General features: G+C 39.2%; 1 long non-coding RNA gene across 1 annotated transcript; it reads left to right on the forward strand.

The window, feature by feature from the left end:
• Positions 1-222: 222 nt before the first annotated feature.
• LOC124682469 lies at positions 223-4,228 on the forward strand. The gene is made up of 2 exons (XR_006996297.1): positions 223-484; positions 3,639-4,228. It is a non-coding gene; the product is annotated as an uncharacterized LOC124682469 (long non-coding RNA).
• The last annotated feature ends 13,586 nt before the right edge of the window (positions 4,229-17,814 follow it).

The raw sequence follows: 17,814 nt of genomic DNA on the forward strand, positions 1-17,814 counted from the left end.
GTTGAACTCTTTTGCACCATGGAATCCTTCCATGTTCAGGTTCATGGACAATTTGTTCCAATTTCAGGCAGGAGGGACAGCCAACGGACTCCGCGGAAAACAGCCTGGCTTGCGGTGGGCGCCGAGGACAAGAGCGCTAGCCCGGATAGGGCGACCGAGGGCTGCTGTGCGCCAAGGGAGGAGGGCTTGGCTGGGCTTCGCGACATCGATCGGTGGAGCGCTGCATCCGGCCGGATGGGAGGGGTGAACCTAGGTCGTCCGTTGGAGAGGAGGGGGCGGAGGGGGCGGGGCAAAGGAAGGGTGAAAGTGAAAAGCCTACATCTCCACGCCTCCACAGCACTGCTCCAAACCATCTTATTGCCGCCGCATCATTGGAGGATAGGTGTATCGGTTAAAGCCTGAAGGGATTTCACAGAGGCGGACAGATTTAAGCTAGCTATGGTGATGCCAAATTTGTGCAACTCCATCGGTCTGTAACTCTCAGGTTTGTTCTCTTCTTTCTTAATCCCCTGCATATGTATTGGCCGATACTTTATCCTGCTTGTATGGAATTAGTGGATGGAATCCCCGCAAGAAGAAAAGGAGAATTAGTAGATGAATAGTTGGTTGGTCAGATGCTCGATATCTTAGCTAAGACGCCAGTGAATCTACTGAGCCGGTGGTACTAAAATCAGGCTTTATACATACTGTAGAATTGGATGGGAACATGCACAATGTTCAGCATGTATGTCCTTAAGCGAGTTTTTTTTCCTCATGTGAACAGAGAACCCATATCATGCATTGCTAAACAAAATATTGTGCGCTTATCAGCCTGCTAATAAGCTCGCTTCTCTCCGAGCTGCCGTATATATCTCCCTCATGGCACAAATTGCACTATTTTGCCAGGGTAGTATATGTTTGTAGTGTGAGGAAAAAAATGAGCACATCATCCTTGAGTAAATAATTAATATTAGTTACTAATTTGAACACTAAATCATGGAGGATATGAGTCTGAAGGCGTACACCATAGGCATATAATTTTTCTATCCCTTCATTAGCTGAATTTGGTTAGCAGGTCAATTTTTAGACGTTTTCTCAGCCTAATAACCTTCTAATGAAGTCTCCTGGATCCAAGATAATACAAGGTCAAAACTTTCGAGAAATTTCGAGTTGACTTAAATATATTTTGCATGTTTTTAAAATGTTTGCAAACATCATTGCTGATTCTCTACGTGTCAAGATCATAACTCATTCTAAGATCATTCCATAAGTACCAATTTTCGTATTATTGTCACATCTCTAATGAAAAAAAGGGAGGAACAACACATATAGGTCAAAGCCTCGGTGCTAATTGTAGTAACTTGAGTTCATAAATATTTTCTATATGGTTTATTAGTAAACGTTGTAAAAGAAAATTATGCCCTTGCGGAACTCATCTGAGTCTCCAGTCTCCACTTCCCTATGAATGGATTTGATCCTTTCTTTGTAGTCTATGTATGAGTATCCTTCCTTATGACACAACTTGAATCAATTTCCACTGATAATTTCGAACCCAATGTGCTTATGGATAGAGGAAATCATGTAACTTATTCCCATGATATTTGAATTTATAAAAGTATTCTCTCCAATGATAAAATTCACAAGTGATCCATGAAACTGCTTACCAATTACAGCAAACTTAATTTTCCTTTGTTTGTGGAAATCTTCTTAGTCAATGGCCTTTGCTCAGTTTGTTTCATTAGAGCAAGATAGGAGATCTGCACCAAAGGGATTCATCTATACCGCTATATGTAGTTCCTTTCTGAGATTATCATGCATGGACATTACTATAACTGGCTGATTCAGGAGCTATTCTTATAATATTAGTGTAATTGTGTCCTTAATTATTTCTCAATACTTGGCCCGTAGACTTTTCAAGATTATCACTTCGTATAGTAGTACTGCTCATGCACTTTTCACTTGTGTGTCCGGTCTTACTTGGTTACTTGGTTGGCACTGTATCTATTATATGCTCACACAAGCGTACCTATTTGTGCATGTGTTGTTGATCAGTGCGGAAATACCATCTTATTTTTCCTGGGATAGAACAAATGCAATCATTATTTTAGTTGTTTGGAAAGAATTTTAGTCCTACTAGCTTAAACATGAAATATTAATATTTCAGTTAAAATAGAGTATCAATAGTATTTGCATTATATTAGTAGTTCATGAAAATCTTAAATTAGGTATAAAACTTTGAAAATTGTGTTCTAATTCTTCTTGATTTTTTTCGTGCACACAAGATAACTTTGTTTCTACATTTTGGAATGGACATATGTGCAGATATTCACTAGATCTAGGTATAATTCGCTTCAAAAAAGGAACCGATGGTATATTTTTGTTTACAATATATTGTCAGATTCAATGCCTGGTATCTAAGTCAAAAGAACTAGAGGTACTCAAAGCTCAACTTATTTGAAAGATTATAGCTTTTCCATTTATTTCTTTCATTTGCAAATAATATATATCTTGCAGATGTCAAAATTTTTATTAATCTTCATTCTTACTACTAAAGTAGAATACATACGAGATAATAAGGAGCTAATTCAACGTTGTTTCTCTGTGAATAAGAACCAAGTAGTTATGCTTTTGAAAAATATAAGCTTAGTTATATTAATAATGTTATTAACAAACTTTAAGTCATATAGTTTTTTTACTAATTAACAAGGCCTAGATGTTGTATTTGAGAATGTTAATAGTTTCAGGTTTGAAAGGAAGCATGTTGGACTTGGAAATATATGTTTCACATCAGTTTTTTCTGCTACCATGCATTGCAACATGCGGTTGATTCCTAATATCCTCTTGGTATATTTATTGTTGTCGGAGGTTGTTGGTGTTGGACAGAGTTGCCTCTAGGACTGCTTGCTCTGCATTTTCTTTCTCCCATGGTGCCTTATCTTTCTAACCGTGTTGTATGTCTGTTTTGATTGTTTCATTTGCTGGCTGTCGTGCAGCCGGTGAGTGGGGCTTCTGTTCCACTCTCCCGCGTTTGTGCTGCTCACTGTTCTGTTGTAAGTTGGATTTTCTATAGGTGTTATTTCTGGGTTATTCCGTGGCCTAGCCTCTTGGCAGATGGTGTCGGTGGGTCGCGGGTAGCGGACACGAAACAAGTATGGTCCATTTGCATGCATGCTATTTTAGTCAGCTTGATTGATTGAGTGATGTTCTTACTCTGTTGTTTCTGATCGTGGCCGGGGCTGATGCTGGTCAGAGCTCGCATGTTGCTCCACGTTCGCCTGGTGTCTTTCAATTTCTTTCGTAAATTTAATTGCCTTTTTTTAGATTTTTATTCTTCCGGAGGGATCGCCCCCCCCCCCCCCAGGTCACATCTTTTTGCTAACTTTTTTGGTATTTTATTAGCTTATGATTGTATCTCTACGTGCATGTTGTTTTGTTGGGCGTAAGCCTGTGGACCTCCGATTCTGGGGAGTGGGCAGCAAACCCACAGCGAATCCATGGTGGGGCCATGGTTGTAGGAAGGATATAGTCGTGGATGAAAACACTATTTAATGTACACTGCACAGCGACCTATAAATTTGTTGGTTTATAGGTATAGAATACTTAATTCCTATTAGTGTACTGCATATCTGGTTTGGGTGTTGATGGCCATCATGTTACAGTTTTTTGAACCATCCCAACGTCCTCACTGCACCAAGATCCCATCGGCGCCTCCTGAAGCTCCTCTGGCTCATCTGTTCAACGTGAATGACTGTGCTAGATGCCTCCACTGCAACGGGTCAGTTCTCCTCTGTCCTGTGAAGGTAGCAGGCCAAAGCTAACCTCCTCTTCTATCTTTTTGTAAGTTTAGATCTCCTTTTATGAATGACATCGCTAATCTGTGCAGTACTCCTGAGTCCTGACTTTATTCCATACGAGCTTTACTGCAGGTCTATATTTATGATGAGAGCGATACTTTTCTCATGTGTGGATTCTAGAACATGTATGTGCAATTTGATTGTAATTCCAGATATGTATTTTGTGTGCAGATTAATTTTTAGGATATTGTGGCAGTCTTAGTAAATGAGAAACATGTACACATTTCATAGTTGAGTACTCGGCGAAACAACTCATGATTTTCATGTGTGTGTTTTCGAAGATACAGTCTTTGTAGGTTTATATTTCAGTAAGGAGTTTGGGAGCAAACATTTCGCATATATCATGTAACTAACGAATGCTGATCCTGATAATGAAAACCGAGTGTCTGAAATGATTCCTGGAGGATATGTGTGATCTGTTCTTCGAAATGCTCTTGTGATCGTCTAAGTGAACACATTGCCAAATTGCTGATAATTTCTCTTCGTATGCGTATGCAATTGATAACACATGGAATTGTAGAATTTGATAACTGATGTTTCGGCTTGCTTGATCTCTGTATGCTTGCTGAAGCAGTACGAATGTAGAATTTGATAATGGGTGTTGCGGCTTGCTTGATCTCTGTATGCTTGATTAAGGCTTAGTGTAACCACCATGGAAGTGACTTCCTGCATCAAGATCAGTATGCTTTCCAGTTTGGTAGTAGGGTAGCTTTACTTTACAATATACTCACTTGCCTGTGTTGTTTTGACTTACCACATATATTGTTATTTGGATTATACATACATGAGCTTATAGAAGAAGAGAGGAAGGCTAGGTGAAGTGCAATAGTTTTAAGTTATGTTTTGAATCATGGAAGCAAATATACATGACTGAGAGTTAGCTTACTGTATCCATGAATGTGTTTGGCTGTACTTTACTAAATAGTTTCTTGCTTTTAAGTGTTTGCCATCATGTAATAGTTTCCTCCATTTATATCCATCCAGACTTAGTTTCTTATACTCTACCTATGTCGAATTAGGCCAATTCTTTCAGTCTGACCTTAATATAGAAATATATGGGTTAAAATAAGGCGATGGTTATGACCTTGGTTTCTTGATATTGTTGGAGCTGCTCGATGGTTTAGTTCTCCCACAAATTACTTTTTAAAATATAACCACTTAAAACATAGCAATGGCAATGTGGAGTATATGGACGGCAAATAAGTTAATTATTTCCCTTTGGTGGGGTGACCAGATGATAGGTAGCTTGTATTATTTTATATTAGTATTTCCAAGATACACTATATCACTTGAAGGTCTATTGAACTATATGTTCTTTCTTATACGCTTCTATTTTTCTTTTGAGCTTACCTGATATTCCATTCGTGGCTACAATTACCGGTTGTTTCTTCTCTTAACTTTTTCGAGATTAAAGTCCACTTGGGGCACGCCTGACTATGTCATAGATTAAAGCGCCCACGAGTGTACCGCAACAACACTATGATACAATCCTAGGCAGGCGGCGAGGCGAAGCTCGCTTGTTCATCTAGTATCATTTAGACACATTCATCATGTTACATGTTACATGATCACATCTCTCCACAACATATTATCTTAGTCCATATTATTCGAATAGCAATTGAGTTATTTGAGTAAATTTTCATATCACTAGTTCCTAACTAATCTTTTTCCTTGTGCCATTGGTGAGTGTTGTTGCTTTACGCCATCTGAGACTCATGTGATTCTATCACATGGATCATTCCAATTATTCATTCCGGTGTAGCAAACAACGCTTGACCATATGCTCTTGTCAATCTTTTCCTCCTAAGCACTTGACTCGGATAATCTTTTTATTTCAAAGTACATGACCCTGCCAATCTATCAAACCATATCTTGCAAGCCAAACCTCATGCCACATCTTAGTACCATAGAACGTTTTCCAAATTGTTCTCTTGATTGTATTATGTTGTTATGAATTGTGTGTTTATGTTGTGCAATATTTTTATTTTATAGTTCGTTTGAAGAGCGATGTGTTTTGTTGAAAGAAAAGAGAACACTCTTCGACAAAAAGGCAAGTGACACACACCAAAAGTTCCAGTTTTTAATTCTTGCACCGTAGTGTTTTTATAGTAGACATGTCTAGGGTTTATGCTATTTTTGCCTGCTATTAAATCCTAGTAGTTTAGCTACACCACTCCTAGACTCCCTTAGCCGCCATTAAATTTAGTTGTTACCTACTATGCCATGGAAAATATTTTGATAGAGGTTAAGGAAAAACAAATAAGTTTAATGAATTACGTGGGTGAATGGTGGAGTTATGGAGAGGGTGGCTGTATCAGGGGGGCAAGACCCTGGTGCTAGTGCACACTTGCGGAAAGTCACCCAGGCTTAAAGAGATTGTAGACAAATCTTGCTCATTAGCTTGCCGTACAACCACATGCTACTATGGCTCTGCTTGACAAAGTATGTTGTATGAACCCGGATCCTAGGGGCCAGGTGGTGGTAGAGGGATACTGTAGGTGGAACGGGGCCCTTAGGGAATGGTTCGGGTGATTACACACAGAAGGTCTCGGCCACGGTCCGCACTGTCCTCTGAGCAAAATGTGCATCGAGGTAGAAGGATTGACCTGGCCATGTGGGTAAAGGTGTACAACCTCTCGAGAGTGTAAAATCTAAGTACTTAGCCGTGTCCCCGGTTATGGACAAGTTGAGAGAACTGACAAGTTCTTGTTCGAAGATCTCCTCATCCCAATTTCTTAAATAAAAACTGGTGGGTGAACAAGGGTAGGAAGGTACATTGGGGCTTTACCAATGCTACTGTTAATGGTTACATTGGGGATTTACCAATATTACTGTAAATTAGATTGAAAGAAAATGTTTTGATAAATGATAGGGAAAAATTGGCTTTATGCAAAATGAACACGAGCTCTACCAGCCGGATGTGCACGTAGGTATAGGATGCCTTTCGAGTCCACAAAAGTGTCCTTGCCAATACAATTCAAATGTATTGACCATTCGTGGCTGCAACGTATCATGTTGCAGGTTTTTCAGTCGATGAGTAAGGGAACGTTAGGGGTTACGAGTCTATCCTCAACATGCTCGCCTGTGGCACATGAAGACGAAGGACTCCATGCTGTCTATGTTTATTCGTTGTGAAACTCTGATGATATGCTAGCCTTGTGCTATGCAATTTGTAATCCTTTACGTAAATTCTGGATCATTCGATGTAATAAAGACCTTTGTTTCTTGGTATTACATCTTGTACTGTGTGTGCTAGCGATTGATCCAGGGACTAGCACAGATACGCACTGAGATCGACACCTTAAAAGGTGAGGTCGCTACAGATAATGAACATCATTCGTTGTGTAGGGCTACAAGAGCACCTCAATGCCGGAGTTATTAAGCTCCACAACATTCGGCATTCATATTTAAGTAACCTTTAGAGCATAATAGATCTTTGCAATTTAAACCGAGTACTAACATAGCATACACACTGTCACCTTTACACTATGAAGGGGGAATGAATCACATCAATACTATCATAGTAATAATTAACTCCATAACCTACAATAGATTATGATCATAACCTACGCCAAGTACTACACGATGCACACACTGTCACCATTACACCGTGAAGGAGGAATAGACTACTTTAATAACATCACAAGAGTAGCACATAGACTAATAGTGATACAAAGCTCATATGAATCTCAATCATGTAAGGCAGCTCATGAGATCATTGTATTGAAGTACATAGGAGAGAGATTAACCACATAGCTACCGGTACAGCCCTTAGCCTCGATGGAGAACTACTCCCTCCTCATGGGAGACAGCAGCGTTGATGAAGATGGCGGTGGTGTCGATGGAGGAGCCTTCCGGGGCACTTCCCCGTCCCGGCGGCGTGCCGGAACAGAGACTCCTGTCCCCCAGATCTTGGCTTCGCGATGGCGGCGGCTCTGGAAGGTTTCTCGTACCGTGGCTTTTCCGTATCGAGGTTTTAGGTCAGGGACCTTTAAATAGGTGAAGAGGCGGAGTCGGAGGGGCTACGAGGCGGTGACACAACAGGGGGGCGCGGCCCAGGCCCTGGCCGCGCTGCCCTATCATCTGGGCCCACCAGGGCTCCCCTCTGGTGGCTCTCAGGTGTTCTGGAAGCTTCGTGGAAAAATAGGATGCTGGGCGTTGATTTCGTCCGATTCCGAGAATATTTCCTTACTAGGATTTCTGAAACCAAAAACAGCGAGAAAACGAGAACTGGCACTTCGGCATCTCGTCAATAGGTTAGTTCCGGAAAACGCATAAATATGACATATTATCTGTATAAAACATGTGAGTATCATCATAAAAGTAGCATGGAACATAAGAAATTATAGATACGTTTGAGACGTATCATGAGGCCAGGTGTAAGATCCAAGCCCACACCGCTTTCTCCGCGACCCTGCAAACCCACCCTTTTGTCCACCCGTACACCCCCGGTAGACGTCTCCCGATCATACGGCTTTACCCACGGTGTACTTTGGACAATCCATCATAGACAGTAGAGCCAGTCATCCACACGGATGTGGATTTAAAAGGCCATCCCAACCTACGGCAGTGCCTCCAGCACCCCGCAGCTCTAACCAGTCCGTTGGCGTGCAGGAGTGAAAAGATACAGCTGGCTTCACCAGAGCCATTATAGATCTTATGGTTAACGCGATATGTACGGCGCTAGAATCACTGGACGGCATTGGTACTTAGTCCTAGATGAATAGTACCCGTGCAATGGAACCTCCACCAATCAACACATACCATGGTTCCATTGCCCTCCACATAGTCATATTCATAATTGTAAAATAATATTTGCTTTTCAATGCAAGAGTGATAAGTATAGTACTTTGCACATAATTTGATAAAAATAATCAAATGACATGAGCAAGCGATAAACTTGCCTTTCTTGACTGCAAGATTATGCAGGCAAAAGCTTTGATACGTGAGAACTCCAAATTCTGAAATACCATCATTGTCCGGTAAGGACAATGTTTAAAGAATTGGCAAAGATGCTATAATGCATAATATGAGATGCAATCGTCCCAAGCGTAACCTAATCTCGATGATTTAGGATTGATAAGTTGTAAAGATTTCTTTAGGGTGTGTTGCACTTTTAGGATGGTTCTCAAACAAGGTTCTTATTAGGGTTTGGTTATATTAGCATCACAACCAAGTGATATAAGACATCATAACAAGCACACACATAAAGGACTTGTAGTTGAACAATATGTAAAGAGCGAGTTGTCAATTTTAAGTTCTACAGGACATGGTTGATGATTACTTGTATTATACTTCAAAAGAATATCTTTTGAAGAACATGTTGATTAAGAAATAATGAGTATTTCAAAGAAGAATTAGGACTTCTAAGGTTTGATTGACATTTGTACTTCAAAAGAATAACTTTTGAAGAACAAGTTAAATAAGAATATGAACTACTATACATAGGAGCTATGGCTTTCTAGGGTGTACTATTAGATTCATTAGTTCACTAATAGTTACTAGTTGGGTTCTTAAGTAGGATTGACCTATATGTAGCAAGTATTAGCAGATTTATTACTATGGTTGATTATGGTATTATATCAAAGGATGATGGTCAAGGTGGTGCCATGAGTTATGGTTTATTATAGCTTCTTATTTGTTTTACTAAGTAATCACTAATGGTTTCAAAGCTAGGTGGTTTATTATTTCCTAAATAGGGTCTAGTTGAATAGGAGCATATGATGAGAATTACTACACAAGATTGGTATGAGGGTTCATTACTATGGTTCTACTAGGGTTTGATGGTTGAGGTTGAATTCCATGGTGTGATACTAGGTATGAGTATTAATGGTGCTAACATATTAACAAGTTAGGGTTTATACCTAGGTGGTACTAATTGGATCATATAGATTTAATTAGACAAATAAAGACATGAAATGATGATCACATGTAAAGTGGTGTTGTTTTATTTTAGTAGATTATGACTATGCATGCATTTGTTTCTAACTAGATTTCTATAGGTATAGATGAAGCTTATATAATCATATGGCTAAACCCCTAGGGTTTTAGAATTGAAACTAATGTGGAATGATCACATAAAATAATAGGATCAAATTTTTATTTATATTAGAACTAGGGTTTCTAATTATGATTAGGTTTTAAAATAATAACTTGTTAATTAAAGAATGTTTAAGTTACAAAGTTTGAGTTATCAAAATAATATTAGTTGTTGGTATTTTCTTGCTTTATTAATATTTAAAGAAATAGTAAATGGCAATTTGCAAATTAGGGTTTATGAATTACCACTAATATTTTAATTGATGAAAATATGATCAAGAAAATTAATCTTAACATTTTATTTACTTACTGAATAGATAATATTTAATTTTGAAACTTCACTAATTATTGAATTTAAATTGGATTTAAAACAATTGAAAAGGCATAATTAATAGAGTTAAAAAAATAAGTGAATTATTATTTTGACACACATTTTTATTTTATATTTTATTTGAATAGAGTTTATTTTTGTGAGCATTTTGATATATTATTCATATTTTTCTGAGCTAACATGAATTGTATCTATTTATGCAAAGTTTCAGCTATTTTCTGGTTTTTAAATTGAAACGAAATACTATTTGTACCGATTCGGATCTACCCGCGAGAGACGGACGAGTGGGGTCGTTGACTGGGTCAATTTCCATGCGGGCAAAGACCAGTCAACGAACACTGAGGTGGCGGTGGACACGTAGATCTCGCCGGCGGCTTGACGCCGGCGACCAGACGGATACGGCGCCGCCAATTTACGGCCTCCCGGGACGCGCGACTAGGGTTTTCGGAACCTTGTCGACATGCTGAGGCTAGTGGTGGTGATGGTTTTGCAAGGGGATCACCGGAGCTATCTCCGGCGAACTCTACCGCGGCAGTACACTCCGGCGAGATGTCGAAATCGAGCTACAGACGATGCCAGGAAGCGAGAGTAGGCTCTAAAGATGCGTATGCTCACCCTGAAGCTCAAGGTGTGGTCGGCTCCGGCGATGGTCGACCGAGACGGCGAGAAATTCTCCAATACCGGCGATGTGCTGCGGAAGGGATCGACGAAATTCGCTGGCTTGAGGAAGATCCATCACGATTACTTCCTCCCAGATGCTCTACGGCGTCAGACGCTCCTCCTAGACCTCACGGCAAGCTCCGGGGTGGCCTAAATTGACGGCTTCGTGCTCGACGCCGGCGAACAGTCGAGGAAGAAATCGAGAGATGGAGAAGATCTAGGGAAAAATGGATGGGCGGATGAGATCAAGGGATGCTTGGCGGTGCTTTCACCCCTATTTATAGACCGAGGGGAGCTCTGAGGCCTCGACACGACGACGGCAATGGTGGAGAGGTGGCGGTCTCTGGAAGCTTTGGTTTGGCGAAGATCTTTTCGCCCGTGGATAAGCTCGGATGCGAAACGATTAGGGCGAAGTTCTGGAACCTTCTGCCGCGTCCGGGCAAGCTTATCGACGATGAGATCGGCGTCTACTGGCGATACCGCGCTGTCGAGCTCGGAGACGACGACGATGATACTTTCTTCTCGCACGAATTTTAAAGACACCGAAACGGTATCTGGACTGGTTCTACACGAGGATGGGCCGATGTTGGGCTGCCGCGTTGGGCTGCGTGGTCCAGGTAAGCTAGGTGAGCCTTCTTTTCTTTTTCCCTCTTTTCTATTTTTCTGTTTTTATTTTCTGTTTTGAATTTTGTTATTTGAATTCAAATCTAAATTCTGTTTTGTTTTGCAGGTTCTAAAATATTTGAATATCATAACAAATTGATAATGATACTCACTGTATTGTTTTGTGTTCAAACAACCATTTTATAATTGTTTAATTTTGTTTTCTTATGAGGCAACTTAAAATTCAAAATAGTTATGAATTTAGGATTCCTTTAAATTGCTTTTTTAAGTTAAGAATCAAATATGTTAAAAAGGATTTGAAATTTAGATCATGTGCATAGTGAACATATTATTAGGTTTAACAATATGGATTGTTTACATATTTTAATTATGGCTAGGGCTTAGCAAATGGTAAAGGAAATGGGATTGGTTCATGATTTTATGTGAATAATGGTTTTTAGGGTTTAAGAAAATGGTTGAATAAACTTTACAATCACCCACTGACATTTAGGCCTTAAGTATCTATGGCTTGATATATAATTGGGATTCATGATACACAAGTTAGGGCCTATCATTTTATGTGAAGTGGATCCTATGTGAAAGGATTTATGGTTTTGCATACTCTTCATTAAATTGCAATATAAATAGGCATGAGGCAAGGCAGGGTTCTACTTATCATCCCAATGGGACTTGGATTCAAATTCAAATATGATCTAGGGTTTTAATAGTGATCACCCATGTGATATAAAACTAGGCTTAGGATATGGGCATAAGCTTGGATCATGTTTTATTGACTAGGGTTACTCCTTCTCACTAGGCTAGAATTATTGTATCAAGGCAATGCTAGGTTTGTCTCAAGTGTTTGGATAAACAAGGTTCAGGTTTAATGCCATTACTCCTCCATACAAGGCATGAGGATTGGTTTGGGGTTAACTACTAGTGATATACTTATTATTTTATGTGATAGATGAGACCTATTAATCATATGGGTTTAACTTATCATCTATATCTACAAGGTATAATCATGCATTAGACAAGATCCACTCATTCCTCACTATTCCCTGTTTAATATTCCTCTCATCACACTTATCTTAGATTCTTAGGGTTTATAATTAATACCAAGTTGTGATGATTATGGAATTGGTTTCCTAAGGTATTGCTATTGAATAGGGTTCTCACCTCCAAGATCAAATATTGACTTGAACAACTAGGTTTAGTACTATTCTAGTGTTATTGTATGGACATGGCTATGGTTAATATTATATCTTCTCTCACTTCTCAATATCTTGGAATAGCCTAAGGTCCTACTCAAGAGATGATGATATGATCCTCTAAATATATATGGTTTGCCTAGGAATTCTACCTTGCAATCTTCTGTAGCTTGTTCTTCAGGAATTCTGATAAACCTGCATCTTGTGGTATGCCTCCACCTCCTAGCTTCTTCATCTTGATCCTAGCTAATTCACATGGAGTGGCTCTATGTGTTTCTTTCCTTGTATCATGCTATAAGATGAGCAAATGGATGAAGGGTGTGGCTCTATTTATAGGCTTGGGCAAGCTCTAGTATTATGACACATAGGTGGTGACTCTTGTGTTGGTTTGATGAGTAAGGTGCTTGGTTGTCATGCCCTTATTCATGGCAATCCTTTGAGCATGAGGTGGCATAACTTGGAAAGCAAGTCATGTAGATATTTTCATCCCATGTGGCATAGAGATTATCCTCTCATATGATTTATTTTTAGGTAGCCAAGTGGCATTTGTTACTAAATATCTTGTGGATGGTTTTTATTATTGTTGATGAGTCACTATATCATATTTGATTGGATTTATATTATAATATTGGTCAAAAGGTCAAGGTTGAAGGTTATTCCTCAATTTTGGATAGTTGGGTTGGATTTCACCAAGGCATGATCATATGAGTTTCAAAATACTCATAGTTAGTTTTATTCAAATAGTTTGGACTATAATTCGTAATGTAAATGGATTTAGTTTGATGATATTCCATGTATTTAATAAGTTATGATTTAAATAAGAATGTGTGGCTTTTATGCACTTTAGACCCTGTGGTTTACCTTATTTGGTAATAAGTTTAGAAGTGAATTAAATTACACACAAAAGTAGTTGCTAACTTTTAAGTGTTAATAAGTTAGGGTTTGATTCTTAAAGAATGTGTTGTTGTAAATCTAATTCCATTTGATCTAATCCATAGATCAAATCATCTCTACCCAAAATAAAGTTTTAGCAAAGATCACAGTGAAGTTTATAGCGCTTGACTTGATGATCTACTTCAATTCCAGCAAGTCAAGTGAAAATTCAGTGACTATGGTAAGTTTTATTTGAAAGCGCTAAAATTCCCGGATTTTCTATGCATGAATGCAATGCACACTTTGGTGTTCTCTCATTTTGTTGCCTCTAAACCTGGGATATTACAGCCTCTCCCCCTTAAACTGAACTTCGCCCCGAAGTTCGAACGCTCTCATGTTTCGGAACGTGGAACTGACTTGAACAGATCACAATCCTTTGAAACTCCATGGTGAATTCATTAGATATAATTGGATATATCCCTTGTTCAGATCCTTCCTGTAGTCTTCTGATATCTGGCACTGATACTTTCTTCTATTCTATGATTTCTTCCAATACTCTAAGCTTCTAGTCTTACTCTTCAAATATCCTTAGATTAGGACATCTTATTGGGCTAATGGACTTTACTAATGGTTGTGGTGATAGCTTCGTATATGGGTACCCAAAACTTGATTCTACCAGCCACAGTGTAATATGGCACTGTGGTGACCCAAACCTTAATTCTAAAAGATTTATTTAAGGTAGGGTATTGTTTTCCTTACTACCATAACGAAAGTAATGGTACTTAGTAAGGTATTTACCATAGGCATGGTCTTGAGGTTTATTCCTACGAATGGATTAGACTCATTTAGTCCACCCAATCATGGCTTCTAGTTTATGCTAGTTATCCTCCTTTTGGTTTCTTTAGGTTCCATGAAAGGAATCTTTCTATTTGTCTGATGTTTTGGGTACGGTCAAACTCCTGCGGTCTTTAGCCTTCTTAAGCTTTGATTGTCCTCCGACATCTACTTCATCCAACTTCACTATCTTGGACTTACTTGAGCCCTTTTACTTCTGAGTAATTATCAATTACCCACTCAAGTTAGGGTCTAACCCTTACTTCCTCGAGATATGAACCTCGGCTTCTGGTCTGACAACCTCCTGAGAGTACTATTATATGGATACTTTCCACCAATCTTATGAAAATAGGATCGGACTTCCTCTCAGTTCAGACCTTCTTCTTGGTCCATCATACTCCAAATATTATATCTTAATACTTCTCATTCAGCCTTCCTCTCCCCCTTGGAGTTTACTAATGATCTCTTCTTTTAATCATTAAACTCCAAGGTTAAGTAATTGGTCTATGTCTGGTTTAGAGTTTGTACTTTTCTAGAGTCTCACGAAGAATTCTTTGGGGTGTATCCACACAGTTGTGGGTATCCGATGTGAATCCTCCGATTAAATGTTTACCAGCAACGGAATACCAGCTGCGGAATCCCTCTTTCCTTTAGAGTGAAAGAACGATTAAGCTGCGGACTATCTGTTACCAGCTGCAGACTATCTAATACGAGATGTGGCTTACTTGATATCAACTGTGGACTATTTTATGGTTCTAGTCAATATCTACCTACTAGCTGTGGCTACTTTTATAGTTTTAGTTAAGATATACCTCACGTCACATACTTTCTCTTCATGATTATCCTATATCAGCTGCGGTCTTATTATACCAGCTGCGACTTCACTTATCTATTTTCCTTCTTCTAGGATTTGTTTTGCAAGATAACCACTTGTTGGTACTATGAAGATAGTATCGTAAGTGACTTCATTTGCATTCCCTTCTTCTATAATGGATATGGCTCCACTTCTACTCCTCCATATTCACTATTTTCTCACTTTCATGGTACTTCCATGTTGAATTACTCCTCAATTGAGGATAAAAGCGAGTTTTGATTCGTCCTCCCTTTGACGTAGTGTGGTTACTTCCCACAACTGTACTTTCTTCTTCTAGTGAACCTTCATCTTGTCTTCAAAAATCTTCAGAATTCGTCACTTCCTCACACGAATACCTTTACCCCTAGATCTATAACATCAAGTAAGATCTTGATATTGCAACATGCATTTGCATATCAAAGTCAAACTTCATGTATGGATCTAGTCAAACAATGAAAATCCAATAAAATTCAAGAAAATCCAGCTTTGTGCTTATAATACACATCATTATATGCCTGAATATAATAATTGGGTAAGACATCCCTAAACATCAGGCTCAGATGTGTAGTATATAACACCACATAAGATAGGTTTAGGTTGTGATACTTAGCACATATATATGGATTCCTACTATTTGTCTCAATATTTACCTCGATTGCGCTTTTGCAATCAAATAAACTTGAGCAAATTGGTCTAGAATAGTTGTGATTGACCTAATTTCCTTGGAAAGTGCTAACTTACCTTCCATTACTTTAAAACTAACCTCACATGATCTCTCGAAACTATAACATGACTACTCTAAGTACATGATTGCTGGAATATACCACCTATGACTCCAGAGTTTCTCTATGTGATATGCTTTAAATAAACCTTCTTTAAACTATGGATTATGATTCTACCATACTTGGCACAATTGCCAGGATTTTAAGGCCTAAGCTTTCGAACTATTCCTTAAATCCTACTCCTCATCAGGCTCTTGTCAATTCACTTATGATGTTCTACTCCATCACGTTATGACTCTCAAGTGAATCATATATGAGTACCTAATTTATTATTGAAAGTAGACTCGTCTAGCTCCTATCACTCTTCCTTACCTCTCATGATTGACTCATCATAGGTATATACTACCTCATATAACTTATCTCCCTTACTTAACATCAGTCATTGGACATTTTCACGGACTTTTACTTAGTCATAACATGTCTTGGTATACATCTTCCAATAGAATATCTTCCTTATGGTTGTATCCTCTCTTTGGACTACCATGTGTTGTATACCAACTGTGGTCTACTACCACCCATTATCTTAAGCTCCAATGGTGTTCTAATTATTTGGAATGAAGCAAGATAACTAACTAACTTTACTTAAGAAAAATAGATAAGAAAGATTGACTCAAGTGTGTCAGGATTATTCTCAAGTGAATACCCATCTCAGGCCATAAGAACAGTTGGTTTAGCATAGTTGACTTAGCTAATACACTTCCTATAGACACTACCAAACCTATAGGTCTCCTTTAAAGGGTCAAAGCATTTGCTCTGATACCAGTTGTGGTGACCCAGCGTACCACTGCATGGTGTAGTACACAAGTCGTTGATATAACACAAGTGAAACACCGTTCCACTTATATTACATCCCTCAGAGTGGTACAACAGAAACATATGCGAGTCCAAGGTATGTCTATAGAAGTACACACAAACTGTTTACATAAGATCAACACAGCCTCCTACTTTACAGTGAGGTAAAACTTCAAATAAAGCTCCAGAAGAACAACTCATAGTCTATCTTATTGCTATCACTATCTCTAGAGATACTAGGCTTGCTATAGAATCTAGCTACTTAGGCGCTAGGATTAGGGAAATGTTCCCTTCTATTACTAGTCTAAGTTTCCACTCTAACTGATGCAGAACTTGACTCCATTGACTGGATTCTTCATCTTGTTGCAGTTGACTCCTTCGTCTTCGAGTTCCATGGTAGTTTCTCCTTCGGTGCTTTGATCTAAGAAGGGGGTTCAAATGGGAGGGAATGAGTACGAGCGTACTCAGCAAGTTCATATTAGGAAATAGGTGTATCATGCACTAGCTACAGCCATAGACCAGAAAGTCATAGGCCAATGCAAGTTTTCATAAACATTTCTTCAAAAGGTTTATTTTATTCTGAAAACTATGCCCGTCGCTCTTCACAGGTTGACCAGAACTTCATGGAGTTCCTTTCCTGCCGCGTTCGTAGTTCCCTTCCCGAACAGGGAGTGTCGCCCACAATTTGATACACTCTGCAGAGGTGCGTTACTTTTCCCATAAGAGACCTTATCCTTGTTGCCAACCAGGCATCGGCTTTCCCGTCCACACTTCCTTTGGTGTGACGCCAGGTGTAAGATCCAAGCCCACACCGCCTTCTCCGCGACCCTGCAAACCCACCCTTTTGTCCACCCGTACACCCCCGGTAGACGTCTCCCGATCATACGGCTTTACCCACGGTGTACTTTGGACAATCCATCATAGACGGTAGAGCCAGTCATCCACACGAATGGGGATTTAAAAGGCCATCCCAACCTACGGCAGTGCCTCCAGCGCCCCGCAG

This window comes from Lolium rigidum, chromosome 1 (genome assembly GCF_022539505.1).
Source record: "Lolium rigidum isolate FL_2022 chromosome 1, APGP_CSIRO_Lrig_0.1, whole genome shotgun sequence".
NCBI classification, from domain to species: Eukaryota; Viridiplantae; Streptophyta; class Magnoliopsida; order Poales; family Poaceae; genus Lolium; species Lolium rigidum.